Here is a 15,337-nt window from a genome sequence, read left to right as displayed (position 1 = left end):
GGAGGGGAGAGCCAGGGAGAGGAGACCCAAGGTGAGGGAAGTGGGGGGGGGGGAACGTCCGCCCTTCCCCGCTGCTCTACCCAATGCTCCTCTCTGCTGCGCTGCTCCGCTCCAGCTGGGGGGCCACTATACACCTGGCTGCATATACTGGGGCCACTATACACCTGGCTGCATATACTGGGGCCACTATACACCTGGCTGCATATACTGGGGCCACTATACAGCTGGCTGCATATACTGGGGCCACTATACACCTGGCTGCATGTTCTGGGGCCACTATACACCTGGCTGCATGTTCTGGGGCCACTATACACCTGGCTGCATGTACTGGGGCCACTATACACCTGGCTGCATGTACTGGGGCCACTATACACCTGGCTGCATGTACTGGGGCCACTATACACCTGGCTGCATGTACTGGGGCCACTATACACCTGGCTGCATATACTGGGGCCACTATACACCTGGCTCCATATACTGGGGCCACTATACACCTGGGTACATATACTGGGGCCACTATACACCTGGCTGCATATACTGGGGCCACTATACACCTGGCTGCATATACTGGGGCCACTATACACCTGGCTGCATATACTGGGGCCACTATACACCTGGCTGCATGTACTGGGGCCACTATACACCTGGCTACATGTACTGGGGCCACTATACACCTGGCTACATGTACTGGGGCCACTATACACCTGGCTGCATGTACTGGGGCCACTATACACCTGGCTGCATATACTGGGGCCACTATACACCTGGCTGCATATACTGGGGCCACTATACACCTGGGTACATATACTGGGGCCACTATACACCTGAGCACCCCCCATTGTGCCTGCAGCATCATCAGATTGTTACTGAGCCCCTCATTGTGCCTGCAGCATCAGCAGATTGTTACTGAGCCCCTCATTGTGCCTGCGGCATCAGAAGATTGTTACTGAGCCCCCCACCATTGTGCCTGCGGCATCAGCAGATTGTTACTGAGCCCCTCATTGTGCCTGCAGCATCAGCAGATTGTTACTGAGCCCCTCATTGTGCCTGCAGCATCAGCAGATTGTTACTGAGCCCCTCATTGTGCCTGCAGCATCAGCAGATTGTTACTGAGCCCCTCATTGTGCCTGCAGCATCAGCAGATTTTCTGAGCCCCTCACTGTGCCTGCAGCATCAGAAGATTGTTACTGAGCCCCTCATTGTGCCTGCTGCATCAGCAGATTGTTACTGAGCCCCTCATTGTGCCTGCAGCATCATCAGATTGTTACTGAGCCCCTCATTGTGCCTGCAGCATCATCAGATTGTTACTGAGCCCCTCATTGTGCCTGCTGCATCAGCAGATTGTTACTGAGCCCCTCAGTGTGCCTGCAGCATCAGCAGATTGTTACTGAGCCCCTCATTGTGCCTGCAGCATCAGCAGATTGTTACTGAGCCCCTCATTGTGCCTGCAGCATCAGCAGATTTTCTGAGCCCCTCATTGTGCCTGCAGCATCAGCAGATTGTTAATGAGCTCCCCACCATTGTGCCTGCAGCATCAGCAGATTGTTAATGAGCCCCTCAGTGTGCCTGCAGCATCAGCAGATTGTTACTAAGCCCCTCACTGTGCCTGCAGCAACAGCAGATTGTTACTGAGCCCCTCATTGTGCCTGCAGCATCAGCAGATTTTCTGAGCCCCTCATTGTGCCTGCAGCATCAGCAGATTGTTACTGAGCTCCCCACCATTGTGCCTGCAGCATCAGCAGATTGTTACTGAGCCCCTCACTGTGCCTGCAGTATGAGCAGATTGTTACTGAGCCCCTCATTGTGCCTGCAGCATCAGCAGATTTTCTGAGCCCCTCATTGTGCCTGCAGCATCAGCAGATTGTTACTGAGCTCCCCACCATTGTGCCTGCAGCATCAGCAGATTGTTACTGAGCCCCTCAGTGTGCCTGCAGCATCAGCAGATTGTTACTGAGCCCCTCACTGTGCCTGCAGCATCAGAAGATTGTTACTGAGCCCCTCATTGTGCCTGCAGCATCAGCAGATTTTCTGAGCCCCTCATTGTGCCTGCAGCATCAGCAGATTGTTACTGAGCTCCCCACCATTGTGCCTGCAGCATCAGCAGATTGTTACTGAGCCCCTCATTGTGCCTGCAGCATCAGCAGATTGTTACTGAGCCCCTCATTGTGCCTGCAGCATCAGCAGATTGTTACTGAGCCCCTCATTGTGCCTGCAGCATCAGCAGATTGTTACTGAATGTTTTCTATCATACGGGACGTGTCATGTATATCTGAATGTTTGGCATGATGTGACGTGTCACGGATATCTGAATGTTTGTCGTGATGTGTCACGACCTGGAAAAGGTTGGGAACCACTGATGTAGGGTCTTGGGCACTGTGTCTGCTGCATCTGCACACACTTGGCTCTTGGTCCTCAACCTTGGACATGGTCCTCAGAACCTGGGATGAAGGAGACCCAACATGGACAGGGCTTGGCTAACGGGTCTTGAACTGTCCGGTTTCCTTCATCCCAGGTTCAGAGGCCCATGTCCAAGAGGATATCTACAAACATTTGTTCACTTAATGGTATCTAGGGTCTTGAGCTCTGTGTCTGCTGCATCTGCACAAACTTGGCTCTTGGTCTTCAACCTTGGACATGGTCCTCAGAACCTGGGATGAAGGAGACCCAATATGGACAGGGCTTGGCTAACGGGTCTTGCACTGTCCTGTTTCCTTCATCCCAGGTTCAGAGGCCCATGTCCAAGAGGATATCTACAAACATTTGTTCACTTAATAGTATCTAGGGTCTTGGTGTAACGCTCGGTGAAGCACAGAGAGGTCTGATTACCGGTGATCTGCAGTATCACGGGAAATACAGAAGTATACCAGATTATATGTGATCTGCAGTATCACCGATAATCCAATATACTAGCTAACCTCTGGTCACCTGAGTAGAGTGTAGTGATTGGTGCAACAGTAATACAGAGGACAAGCCTCAGTGCAGCGAGGAGAACTGCACCGATCCCTTCCGCAGGTCTGAGTTCTCCAAGACGGGAGGAGTCAGACAGACAGTGGGAAGGGAGGTCCGAAAGTGACACTCAGGCGGAAGTGTCACTAACGGGGCGGGGAACCGCCTCAAATCGTGAGGTCGGTTCTCGAGGTCGGACAAGCTAGGTTGTAACCAGACGGACAGATGAGTACAATATCAGTAGGCAAAGGCGGAGTCAAAGTACAGGCAGGGTTCAGCAGCGGGGTATCAGAAATATCGGGGTACAAAATCAGGAGGCAGAGGCGGAGTCAAAGTACAGGCAGGGTTCAGCAACGGGGTATCAGATATAACGAGGTACAAGGTCAGAGTTCAGGAGGATAGTCGAGGCAGGCAAAAGGTCATAACAGATAATCACAATCAAACTAGTACTTTAAGCTATCAACAGAATCTAGCTTAGTGTAGGATTACAGCTCCAGCTGGTCCCGGCACACTAACGGATCTGACTACGGATCTGGGTGCTCCCACATGTGTGAACGCAATGCCAGACAAGGAACAAGTGAACAGCCAGCTGTATATATACACGGAGGCCTCTCCAGCACCTCCCTAAGTGCTGGACCAATCAGGATGGGAGCCAGAGTCAGCTGACCAACCTGGTCAGCTGACTCATCTCTGGCTGACATAAATTCTTCCTGAGTGTGCGCGCGCGCGCGTCACTCTAAACCCTGAGGGACTACGAGTCCCAGCCACAACTGCCCCGCTCTGCGGTGTCTCCGCAGCGGGGGCATGCGGACCAACCGCCGCGTCTGATGCGGCGGTTTCCCCGCTCTTCATGCGTCCCTGCATGGAGACAGCCGCCTCATGCTGAGGAGAGGCGGCTGCCTCTCCGTGTGTGTGGCGCGTGTGTGCGCGGAAAGAGCCGCCTGCCGCTGGATCATGGTGGCGGCTCTTCCGCGTTCTCACACTTGGGCTCTGTGTCTGCTGCATCTGCACAAACTTGGCTCTTGGTCCTCAACCTTGGACATGGTCCTCAGAACCTGGGATGACGGAGACCCAAAATGGACAGGGCTTGGCTTACGGGTCTTGCACTGTCCTGTTTCCTTCATCCCAGGTTCAGAGGCCCATGTCCAAGTGGCTATCTAACCACATTTGTCCACTTAATAGTACCTCCAACCCCCCCACCCTGCTGCCATCTACGGCCTAAGACCTGACTTTGGCTGCGGCCGCTCTTGCTTGCTTACTTGCTTACTGCTGGCCTAGTTGTACTAGTTTCACTACCCTCTGCTACACACTGTAATTTCTGATGGAACTGTAACTGCGCCACTGCAAATGTTGTATTACTCCTGTTCTGTTGTATCGCTCGTGTTCTGTTGTACTTCTCTGCATTATTTTGCTGTTGTTGTATTATTACTATCTCTGTGTTATTTCTAACTCTGCGCTACTACTATCTCTGCGCCAATCAATGTGCCAAACCCAATTCCGGGCACGGTCCAACCGTGCTTGGCGAAATAAATTCTGATTCTGATTCTGATTCTGACCTAGGGCCTAGTGTCCCTCAAATCACTACTAGCTTTGTCCTCAGTGGTCCTTTCTGGCAACACTGTCTGCAGCTCTGCACAAACTTGGCTCTTTGTCCTCAACCTTGAACATGGGCCTCAGAACCTTGGATGAAGGAGACCCAATATGGACAGGGCTTGGCTTACGGGTCTTGCACTGTCCTGTTTCCTTCATCACAGGTTCAGAGGCCCATGTCTAAGAGGATATCTGCAAACATTTGTTCACTTAATAGTATCTAGGGACTAGTGTCTCTCAAATCACTACTAGCTTTGTCCTCAGTGGTCCTTTCTGGCAACACTGTCTGCAGCTCTGCACAAACTTGGCTCTTGGTCCTCAACCTTGGACATGGTCCTCAGAACCTGGGATGAAGGAGACCCAATATGGACAGGGCTTGGCTTAGGTCTTGCACTGTCCTGTTTCCTTCATCCCAGGTTCAGAGGCCCATGTCCAAGAGGATATCTACAAACATTTGTTCACTTAATAGTATCTAGGGTCTTGAGCTCTGTGTCTGCTGCATCTGCACAAACTTGGCTCTTGGTCTTCAACCTTGGACATGGTCCTCAGAACCTGGGATGAAGGAGACCCAATATGGACAATGCTTGGCTAACGGGTCTTGCACTGTCCTGTTTCCTTCATCCCAGGTTCAGAGGCCCATGTCCAAGAGGATATCTACAAACATTTGTTCACTTAATAGTATCTAGGGTCTTGGGCTCTGTGTCTGCTGCATCTGCACAAACTTGGCTCTTGGTCCTCAACCTTGGACATGGTCCTCAGAACCTGGGATGACGGAGACCCAAAATGGACAGGGCTTGGCTTACGGGTCTTGCACTGTCCTGTTTCCTTCATCCCTGGTTCAGAGGCCCATGTCCAAGTGGCTATCTAACCACATTTGTCCACTTAATAGTATCTAGGGCCTAGTGTCCCTCAAATCACTACTAGCTTTGTCCTCAGTGGTCCTTTCTGGCAACACTGTCTGCAGCTCTGCACAAACTTGGCTCTTTGTCCTCAACCTTGAACATGGTCCTCAGAACCTTGGATGAAGGAGACCCAATATGGACAGGGCTTGGCTTACGGGTCTTGCACTGTCCTGTTTCCTTCATCACAGGTTCAGAGGCCCATGTCTAAGAGGATATCTACAAACATTTGTTCACTTAATAGTATCTAGGGACTAGTGTCTCTCAAATCACTACTAGCTTTGTCCTCAGTGGTCCTTTCTGGCAACACTGTCTGCAGCTCTGCACAAACTTGGCTCTTGGTCCTCAACCTTGGACATGGTCCTCAGAACCTGGGATGAAGGAGACCCAATATGGACAGGGCTTGGCTTAGGTCTTGCACTGTCCTGTTTCCTTCATCCCAGGTTCAGAGGCCCATGTCCAAGAGGATATCTACAAACATTTGTTCACTTAATAGTATCTAGGGACTAGTGTCCCTCAAATCACTACTAGTTTTGTCCTCAGTGGCCTGAGTTCACTCCACTTTTGTGACTGTTTTTAGTTGGCCTCAGTGGCCAACATTAACTGCACTTTTTTGAATATTTTTTACCTACCCTTTTTGCACTTGTTGGCCTCAGTGGGCCAAGTTATGTGACCAATCCACTACACAAGCTTAGCACTCCCTTGGACATGGCCTTCAGAACCTGTGAGACAGGAAACCTACAACATGACATGGCATGGCCCAACGTACACCTGGACCTTGTCATGTCATGTAGACTTTCCTGTATCCCAGGATTTGAAGGCCATGTCCAAGGGAGTCTATACCAGGGTCTACTGTCCCTCAAATGTCTAGTATGGGCACACGGGCACTGTCCAGATTGGGGCCATATTGTATTTTTGAAAAATGCAAAAAAAATTTGGTTGTCTTCCACGTTGGAAGATTTTCTGTTTCCATGTTGGAAAATTGTAGTGTTTTGTGTTTTTACATACCTCAGAGTGATCATTAGTTGTTCCTGGGGTAGGGCAGCTCTCCTCAACCGGGTATCCTTCTTCCTTAGGTCATCCTTCACCATCTCCAAGAGGGCATCAAACCTGACAGGAGATGGAAAGGAAGATCTTGTAAAGTTTGCTGTGGGACAAGGTGTTGTGTGAAGGGTGGGGGTGGTGTGTTTGGCAGGGGTGTAGTGGTGGTAGGGTGGGAATGTTTAGGTATGGAAGGGGTTGTGGGCAGGGCCGTGCAGAGGGTCCTTAAGTGGGGGGTGCTCAAATTTAAAAAAGGGGCCTGGCAATGCCTTCCCCCGCATGCCCCCCCCTTCCTCGTTTCTGGCTAGGGGGGTATTGATTGTCATGCTGCTGAATGCAGATGATGGGTGTCATGTGGGTTCTGGGTGTAAGTGCTGAGTGTCATGTGGGTTCTGGCTATGGTTAGGTATAGAGTGTCATGCGGGTGTTGATTGCAAGAACTTAGTGCCATGTAAGATCTGGGTGCATGTACTGGATGTCATGTGGGTGCTGGGTGCAGGTACCGGGTGTGACATGGGTGCGAATACTTGGCGCCATGCCTGTACTGGGTGCTGGCTATGGGTGGGCTTTGGGCATCACATGGGTTTTGAATGCAGGTACTTTGGGTGCGGTTACGGGTTAAGTGGATACTTGGTGCAGATAGTGGGTGCCATGTGGAAGCTGTGTGCAGGTGTGAGTACTGGGTGCAATTTTAGGACTGGGTGCAGATACTTGGTGTCATGTGAGTGTGAGTACTGGGTGCCAGCTATGAGGGGAAGGGGTGGCTGATGGGAAAAGTGGAGGCCAGTGTGGGTGCTGCAGGAAGGGGCAGGGCCATGCAGAGGATCCTCAAGGGTGTGGTGCTCAAATTTGAAATCGATAAATCGTCCACACAGCAGTCTCTCTCTCCAAGGATGATGTCCACACAGCAGTCTCTCTCTCCAAGAATGATGTCCACACAGCAGTCTCTCTCCAAGGATGATGTCCACACAGCGGTCTCTCTCTCCAAGGATGATGTCCACACAGCAGTCTCTCTCTCCAAGGATGATGTCCACACAGCAGTCTCTCTCTCCAAGGATGATGTCCACACAGCAGTCTCTCTCTCCAAGGATGATGTCCACACAGCAGTCTCTCTCTCCAAGGATGATGTCCACAAAGCAGGCTCTCTCTCCAAGGATGATGTCCACACAGCAGGCTCTCTCTCCAAGGATGATGTCCACACAGCAGGCTCTCTCTCCAAGGATGATGTCCACACAGCAGGCTCTCTCTCCAAGGATGATGTCCACACAGCAGTCTCTCTCTCCAAGGATGATGTCCACACAGCAGTCTCTCTCTCCAAGGATGATGTCCACACAGCAGTCTCTCTCTCCAAGGATGATGTCCACACAGCAGTCTCTCTCTCCAAGGATGATGTCCACACAGCAGTCTCTCTCTCCAAGGATGATGTCCACACAGCAGTCTCTCTCTCCAAGGATGATGTCCACACAGCAGTCTCTCTCTCCAAGGATGATGTCCACACAGCAGTCTCTCTCTCCAAGGATGATGTCCACACAGCAGTCTCTCTCTCCAAGGATGATGTCCACACAGCAGTCTCTCTCTCCAAGGATGATGTCCACACAGCAGTCTCTCTCTCCAAGGATGATGTCCACACAGCAGTCTCTCTCTCCAAGGATGATGTCCACACAGCAGTCTCTCTCTCTCCAAGGATGATGTCCACACAGCAGTCTCTCTCTCCAAGGATGATGTCCACACAGCAGTCTCTCTCTCCAAGGATGATGTCCACACAGCAGTCTCTCTCTCCAAGGATGATGTCCACACAGCAGTCTCTCTCTCTCCAAGGATGATGTCCACACAGCAGTCTCTCTCTCCAAGGATGATGTCCACACAGCAGTCTCTCTCTCTCCAAGGATGATGTCCACACAGCAGGCTCTCTCTCTCCAAGGATGATGTCCACACAGCAGTCTCTCTCTCCAAGGATGATGTCCACACAGCAGGCTCTCTCTCCAAGGATGATGTCCACACAGCAGTCTCTCTCTCCAAGAATGATGTCCACACAGCAGTATCTCTCTCCAAGGATGATGTCCACATAGCAGTCTCTCTCTCTCCAAGGATGATGTCCACACAGCAGTCTCTCTCTCTAAGGATGATGTCCACACAGCAGTCTCTCTCTCCAAGGATGATGTCCACACAGCAGTCTCTCTCTCCAAGGATTATGTCCACACAGCAGTCTCTCTCTCCAAGGATGATGTCCACACAGCAGGCTCTCTCTCCAAGGATGATGTCCACACAGCAGTCTCTCTCTCCAAGGATGATGTCCGCACAGCAGGCTCTCTCAAAAAATGACCCCAGCGCTTTCCAGATCTTCCAGACCCCCAGGTATTTATACAGTACTTTATCTCTTTAAAAAACGGAAACGGATTACAAACTCGTGCAGAACGGATGAAAATCCGGATGGAAACGGACCATAAATGGACCGGATCCTGATTGCAAACGGATGTTTTTGGAACGGACCGGATCTGTTCCAACGGACCGTTTTTACACAAAACGCAAGTGTGAACCGGGCATCACTCTTAATGTAAAGAACCCTTTCCTAAATCAATGGTTAAAACGGTTTTCCTCCATGAACAGATCATGTCCCCTAGTCGTTTGTATTGTCCCCTATATCAGTCTGAAACCACATAAGTGGTTAAAAAGTTGTTAAATGGTCATTAAAAATGCAGAAAATCTTGTTTTCTGTGGAAAAATTCCAAAGTTCAGGAAACACAGCTCAAAAGGCTGTAGACTACATGTAACTGGATGCAAAGTGAAAAATAGCGTCAGGTATTTACAGGTGACAAAAAAAAAAATGTTAATTAAGGATGAACCAATGTTCTCTTTTTTTCATTATGAATTTCATTTTTTGCTAAATTTTTACTAACATGTTACCACACTTTTATCACCTTTTTATCACAATTATTCTGTTAAAAAAAACGTAATTTAAGGCGGAAAACATTGTGAATGTGGATATTGTCTTACTTCAGTTGACACTTCGCTAATGCATGCAGTAACACATTGTGAATAGAGGCCATTGTCAGATCTGACAAAATTAACTACATGCTAGTTTCTGATGTTATTCAAACAATACTGCAGCCAAATAGATCAGCAGGGCTGCCAGGCAACTGGTATTGTTTAAGAGGAAATAAATATGGCAGCCTCCATATTCTTTTCACTACAGTTGTCCTTTAAAGGACTTCCGAGGCCAAATGTTCCCCCAAAACATAAAAAAAGTTAGATACCTGTATAACTTTGGTGGACACGGAGGACGCCGTCCGCGCCCTCCGTGCTGTTCCGCCGGGTCCCCGCCTCTCAATATCCCCCCGAATGGCTACCGACCCCACGGCCAGGGTTGGGCTCTGCTGCCTGTAGAAAGATGGCCGCCGGTGCTAAGAGCGGCTGCGCACTCCGCATGGCCGCTACTGCGGCTGCGCAGCACTAGGGCCAACCCCCCGATCCACGCAACAGACGGTTTCCTGTAGCGTGGATCGGGGGGTTGGCCCTAGTGCTGCGCAGCCGCAGTAGCGGCCATGCGGAGTGCGCAGCCGCGGCCAGTGCCGGCGGCCATCTTTGTACAGGCAGCAGAGCCCGACCCTGGCCGTAGGGTCGGTAGCCATTCGGGGGGATATTGAGAGGCGGGGACCTGGCGGAACGGCACGGAGGGCGCAGACGGCGTCCTCCGTGTCCACCAAAGTTATACAGGTATCTAACTTTTTTATGTTTTGGGGGAACATTTGGCCTCGGAAGTCCTTTAACCTTCTTGCCGGTAATCCTGAGCTCAGCTCGGGGTAACCTGCGCAGAAGAATTTCTCCGGCCCCGCTGGGCCGATTTTCAAATATTTTTTTTACTGCACGCAGCTAGCACTTTGCTAGCTGCGTGCATTTTTCTATTGCCGCCGATTCGCCGTTACCCGCCGTGCCGCGCCGCCCCCCCCCCCCCCCCCTCCAGACCCCTTGCGCAGCCTGGCCAATCAGTGCCAGGCAGCGCTGAGGGGTAGATCGGGATTCCCTCTGACGTCCCAACGTCATCCCGCCCGGTCGCCATGGCGACCGGGGAAGCCCAGCAGGAAATCCCATTCTGAACGGGATTTCCTGCTTACACTGAACACCGAAGGCGATCGGAGTGGGTAGGGGGATGCCGCTTGTCAGCGGCTACATGATTTAAAAAAAAAAAAAAAATTGAAAAAAAGTGCTGCACTGCCCCCTTGCCGTCAGAATTGGAACGGCAAGGGGGTTAAGGAGAACAGTGGTGGGAACAAGGAAAGAAATTTTTTTCAAAAGTTGTTGTTTTTAAGAAAGTCGCAGCAGCGCTGTGCATACGCCAGGCCCCCACGCATGTCGGAGATCACTATGGAGCTGACAGTGGGACCCACAAGGAAGTTGTCACTGCAGGAAGGGAACAGAGCGACTTCTAGGGGCTGGAAGCCGCACCAGGCAGGGCCGGACCATCAACCAGGCACCTCAAGCACCTGATTGGGGCTCCATTCATTGTCTAAAGGGCCCCCCTCTGAGCCGCACAAAATGCTGTGGCTGCCAGCCTGCTGCGCTGTAATGTGGATCCGATGAGAGGCCCCATGATGTGCTGAGTCAGTCTGTCCTGACTCCTGTGAACAAAATTATCCATGCCCGCACTGCCCACTCCCGGCGCTCCGCTCTGCCTACAAAAGAAACACTGAGGCTGGCTGGCTGAGCGTTGCTGTTGCTATGGCAAACAGACATTCTCCAGTCCAGTCATCAGCGACAGAGAGCCAATCAGTGTGCAGCGGCGTCCCCTGCGCCGTCCACGTGATCACGTCAGATACTGCTGACGTCATTGGCCCTCGCTCGCCTCTCCCGTCTCCCTCCTCGCTCAGTTGTGAGAGAGCGCAGGCACACGTTGAGGCAGGTCAGTGACATGTAGCGTGAAGAGGAACCTGGAGACTGGCAGCACTGGCTGCATTCAGCAATCAGCAATATGAATGACAGACTGTTCGTCAATTCATTATTGTGGAATATGATATATATACTATATATATATATATATATATATCATATTCCACAATAATGAATTGTTGAATTGCTGAATGCAGCCAGTGTATATATGTGTATATATATATATATATATATATATATATATATATATATATATATATATATATATTGTATGTATACGTGTATACTGTATATATATATATATATATATATATATATATATATATATATATATGTATACTGTATATATTATTATTATTATTACTATTATTATTATTTAGTATTTATATAGCGCCGACATATTACGCAGCGCTGTACAGTGTATGTATATATATATATATATATATATATATATCTATATCTATATATATATCTTGTCACTAACTGTCCCTCAAAGGAGCTCACAATCTAATCCCTACCATTGCCATATGTCTATATTATGTAGTGTAAGTACTGTAGTCTAGGGCCAATTTTAGGGGGAGCCAATTAACTTATCCGTATGTTTTTGGAATGTGGGAGGAAACCGGAGTGCCCAGAGGAAACCCACGCAGACACGGAGAGAACATACAAACTCTTTGCAGATAGTGCCCTGGCTGGAATTTCGAACCAGGGACCCAGCGCTGCAAGGCGAGAGAGCTAACCACTACGCCACCGTGCTGCCCTATGTATGTATATATGTATATATACACATGTATATGTGTATACATTTTGGCCACTTCGGGTTCTGGCCGGCCAATGTGCGAAATGGCCGCTGCGCTGCGGCCAATGTTAGAAATGAAATTATTCCTGAAAGTTTAATGTATTTTCCGTCCGTCTCGCTGCGGCCAAATGTATGAAAAGTGCGTTAATTTAATGAAGTGAAGCCGGTGGCAATGTAGCAGATGAAGCCGCCGGCTTTAGCGCTCTCTCCTCCCCTGCCTCTCTCCTACGGGCAGCTGGCGGGGACATGCATGTCCCCAAGAGTCATTCGTCGCGCCAGGGAAGCAGAGCGGGGAGGCTGCAGACATTGCTTCTGCCATCACCCGCTCTGCAGGAACGAACGGCAGGATTCCCTGCCGCGACGAACAACTCTGGGAGGACACGCATGTCCCCGCCAGCAGTCAGGAGAGAGGCAAAGGGAGGAGAGATCACCAGTTGCCCCCAGTATAGCTAGTACAGTTGCCCCCAGTATTGCTAGTACAGTTGCCCCCAGTATTGATGCCCCAGGAGGGGGACGCAGCGCTAGGAGGGGCAGTGGGGGCAGCGGTGGGGAGGAGGGAAATATCCCCCCCCCTCCCTCACCTGGTACCCCTCCTTCTGCCTATCTCCCCCTCCATTTAGCGGTGGCAAGTGCGGGCTCGGCGGCGGGGAGACATGCGCAGAATTACTCACCACTTCCACGTTCCAAGCGCTGGCAGCGTCATGACGGATCTGCTGGATCTGAACTCTAATCCCTGCGTCATGTCACTATCAGGCCTTGGGATCTTACACTCTAATCACTGTCTCATGTCATCCTTATTGACTGAGAGAGTGATTAGAGTCAGATCCGAAGGACAGTTAGTGATGACATAGGGACCAGAGTTCAGAATATTTTTACTTGGAGGCGTGGCCTACATTGAGAAGTGGAGGTTAGGGCACCAGCATGCCTGTGTCTGCAGGCTCCGGAGTTGTAAATCTGGCACAGGGCAGCAGCCCTTTGTATTTATAGACTGAACATCATATTTGTCTCATCACTGACAGAAAGAGCGTTTATTTTACAGCTAAGAACTTTTGGATGCATATCTTTTGGAGATAATACCTTTAGTGTTGTGCACCACCTATATAACACCCCCATAGGGTTTCGGGTACATTCATAGTGACACGCGGTCATACATGCGGTGTGACGCATACAGTGAAGCATACAGTACCTAGAAAATGTGGCTCATTGAAACTGTTATGCATGCATTTTGCAGTACCGCAGTGCAGCACTGCACTGTGTTTTGTGAGCGGATCCATTGCACCGTACTGCTAATGTGCCAATGTAAATGTACTATCTTTATATATAATTTCCAAGTGTCCCTGTGTCAGTGCTTTTTTGCACTGTGCATGTGCAGGGACAGACGCAGAGACACTGCCGAGAGCCGGAGGAGGACGGGGCCAGAAGGGGCGGGCGTGTGTGTGCCGGATTAGTGAGAGACCTAGCCCGTATTTAAACGGGCTAAGGTCACTAGTCCCAGTATAATTGCTCCACATTAGCAATGTAGTTATATTGTCCGACACAATACACCTTAACGCCCCACTGTAATTGTAGCCTCTGGGTGCCGGTGCAATCCATATTCTAGGTTTTATTTTACTGTCAGTTTACCAAATATTCTAATAACTGCTAATTGAAATGGAAAAATCCCCTTTAATAACATTGAAGTAGAAAGAGACACTGGCAATGCTGAAAAAAAAAAACTTAGGCTGCATTTCCATTTGGGTGCTGTGTCAATTTCCAAATCAGACTCTGCACCCATGCTGATGTGAATTCGCAGCCGAAACGTTACAGTTGTGCCATGCACGGCTATGGGGCTTGAGGTCAGAAACCCACTAGGAGCAATTTTCTGAGCGCTTTGTGATTTGAAAACTCTTGCTAATGTAATGCTATGGGTGTGATCCCACTGGAGCAATGTGATTTTATAAAAATCCCCCATAGCATTGCATTAGCAGGAGCGATTAGAAACAGCTCCGGGTGGGTTTCTGGCCTCAGATGTGTTCTGCAAAAACTGCAGCATGCATCGTCTCCCCCCACCCTGCACACAATTTTCATCCAACCTGTTGATTTCACTACATTCAGAATTGCATGTGGAAAACGGCCACAATTTGGGTCTAGTGGAAACGGGCCCTTTAGTGCGGAGAAAGTAAAATTTCAGCCCATTTTATAGATGTTTACCATAGCTGTGGATTATTTGTAGAAAAAGAAACAATGACTTACTTTGCAGATGCCACAGAGGAAGATGCAGGCAGCCTCAGTCGGTGTTTGTTGAAAGGGCTTGGAGCAAGCTGAGTTTTTATACCTTCCGAGTTTCACTTTCTCTTTCTAAAATTAGACTAACAACCAAAAACCCCCTGAAGACACAGAAATGGATGTTTATATAGGACTCCACTAAGTAAACTCTATAAAGTAGAACTACGTGGCGTGTCATTGCAGTGGGAGCTGAATAGTTAGAACACTCGTAATTTACAACTGTTGAATATTTGTGCAACTAGTAACTTTTGTAGGTCAAATTTTCTTTTAATACGGTCTAACTGGAAGCAGGAAATTGGGGCGTCGGCAGCTAATTGACGGCTAATTAAAATATTGTTAATCCTCCTGGCGGTCAATTGTTCTGCGGCTGCGGGAGGTTTTTTAAGCCTAATTTTTTTTTATCATGTAGCTAGCCTAGCGCTAGCTACATGATTCCCCCCCTCCCTGCGGCCTCCCTCCCTACCCTCCGATCGCCGCCGGCGATCAAGCCCATCCGGAAATCCCGTTCTAAACGGGATTTCCTTCAGGGCTTCCCTCGTCGCCATGGCGATGAACGTCGTGACGTCACAGGGAGTCCCGATCCACCCCATAGTGCAGCCTGGCGGCGATTGGCCAGGCTGCTCAAGGGGTATGCGGGGGGGGGGGGCCTGTATCTTGGCGGGTAGTGGTGCATTGGCGGCAAGCTGTATTTCTAAATAATGAAAGGTTTTTAAAGTAAATATATTTTCATTTCCACTTCCTGCCTGTCTTTAAATGATACTTATCGTTTACATGTTTTCAGCTTCGCTTTACGCCTACTTGAAAATGATCTTTATCATTTATTAAGATTTCAGCATCACCCTGCAACCATTTTTCCTCAAGCCTCTATTTCATGCACGCGTGAAGCCTGGCCAAATGCAAAATAACATTGGCA

At 49.6% G+C, this 15,337-nt stretch overlaps 1 protein-coding gene across 1 annotated transcript in view; it reads right to left on the bottom strand.

The window, feature by feature from the left end:
- LOC137541306 (uncharacterized) overlaps positions 1–14,442 on the bottom strand; it is a 141,086-nt gene extending 126,644 nt beyond the window's left edge. The window contains exon 1 of the mRNA XM_068262549.1: positions 14,392–14,442. The gene's annotated coding sequence lies outside the window, so the exon portion shown is untranslated. The remainder of the gene's footprint in view (positions 1–14,391) is intronic.
- Positions 14,443–15,337: the final 895 nt, after the last annotated feature.

This window comes from Hyperolius riggenbachi, chromosome 12 (genome assembly GCF_040937935.1).
Source record: "Hyperolius riggenbachi isolate aHypRig1 chromosome 12, aHypRig1.pri, whole genome shotgun sequence".
NCBI lineage: Eukaryota > Metazoa > Chordata > Amphibia > Anura > Hyperoliidae > Hyperolius > Hyperolius riggenbachi.
This window is presented reverse-complemented; position numbering and strand designations above follow the sequence as displayed.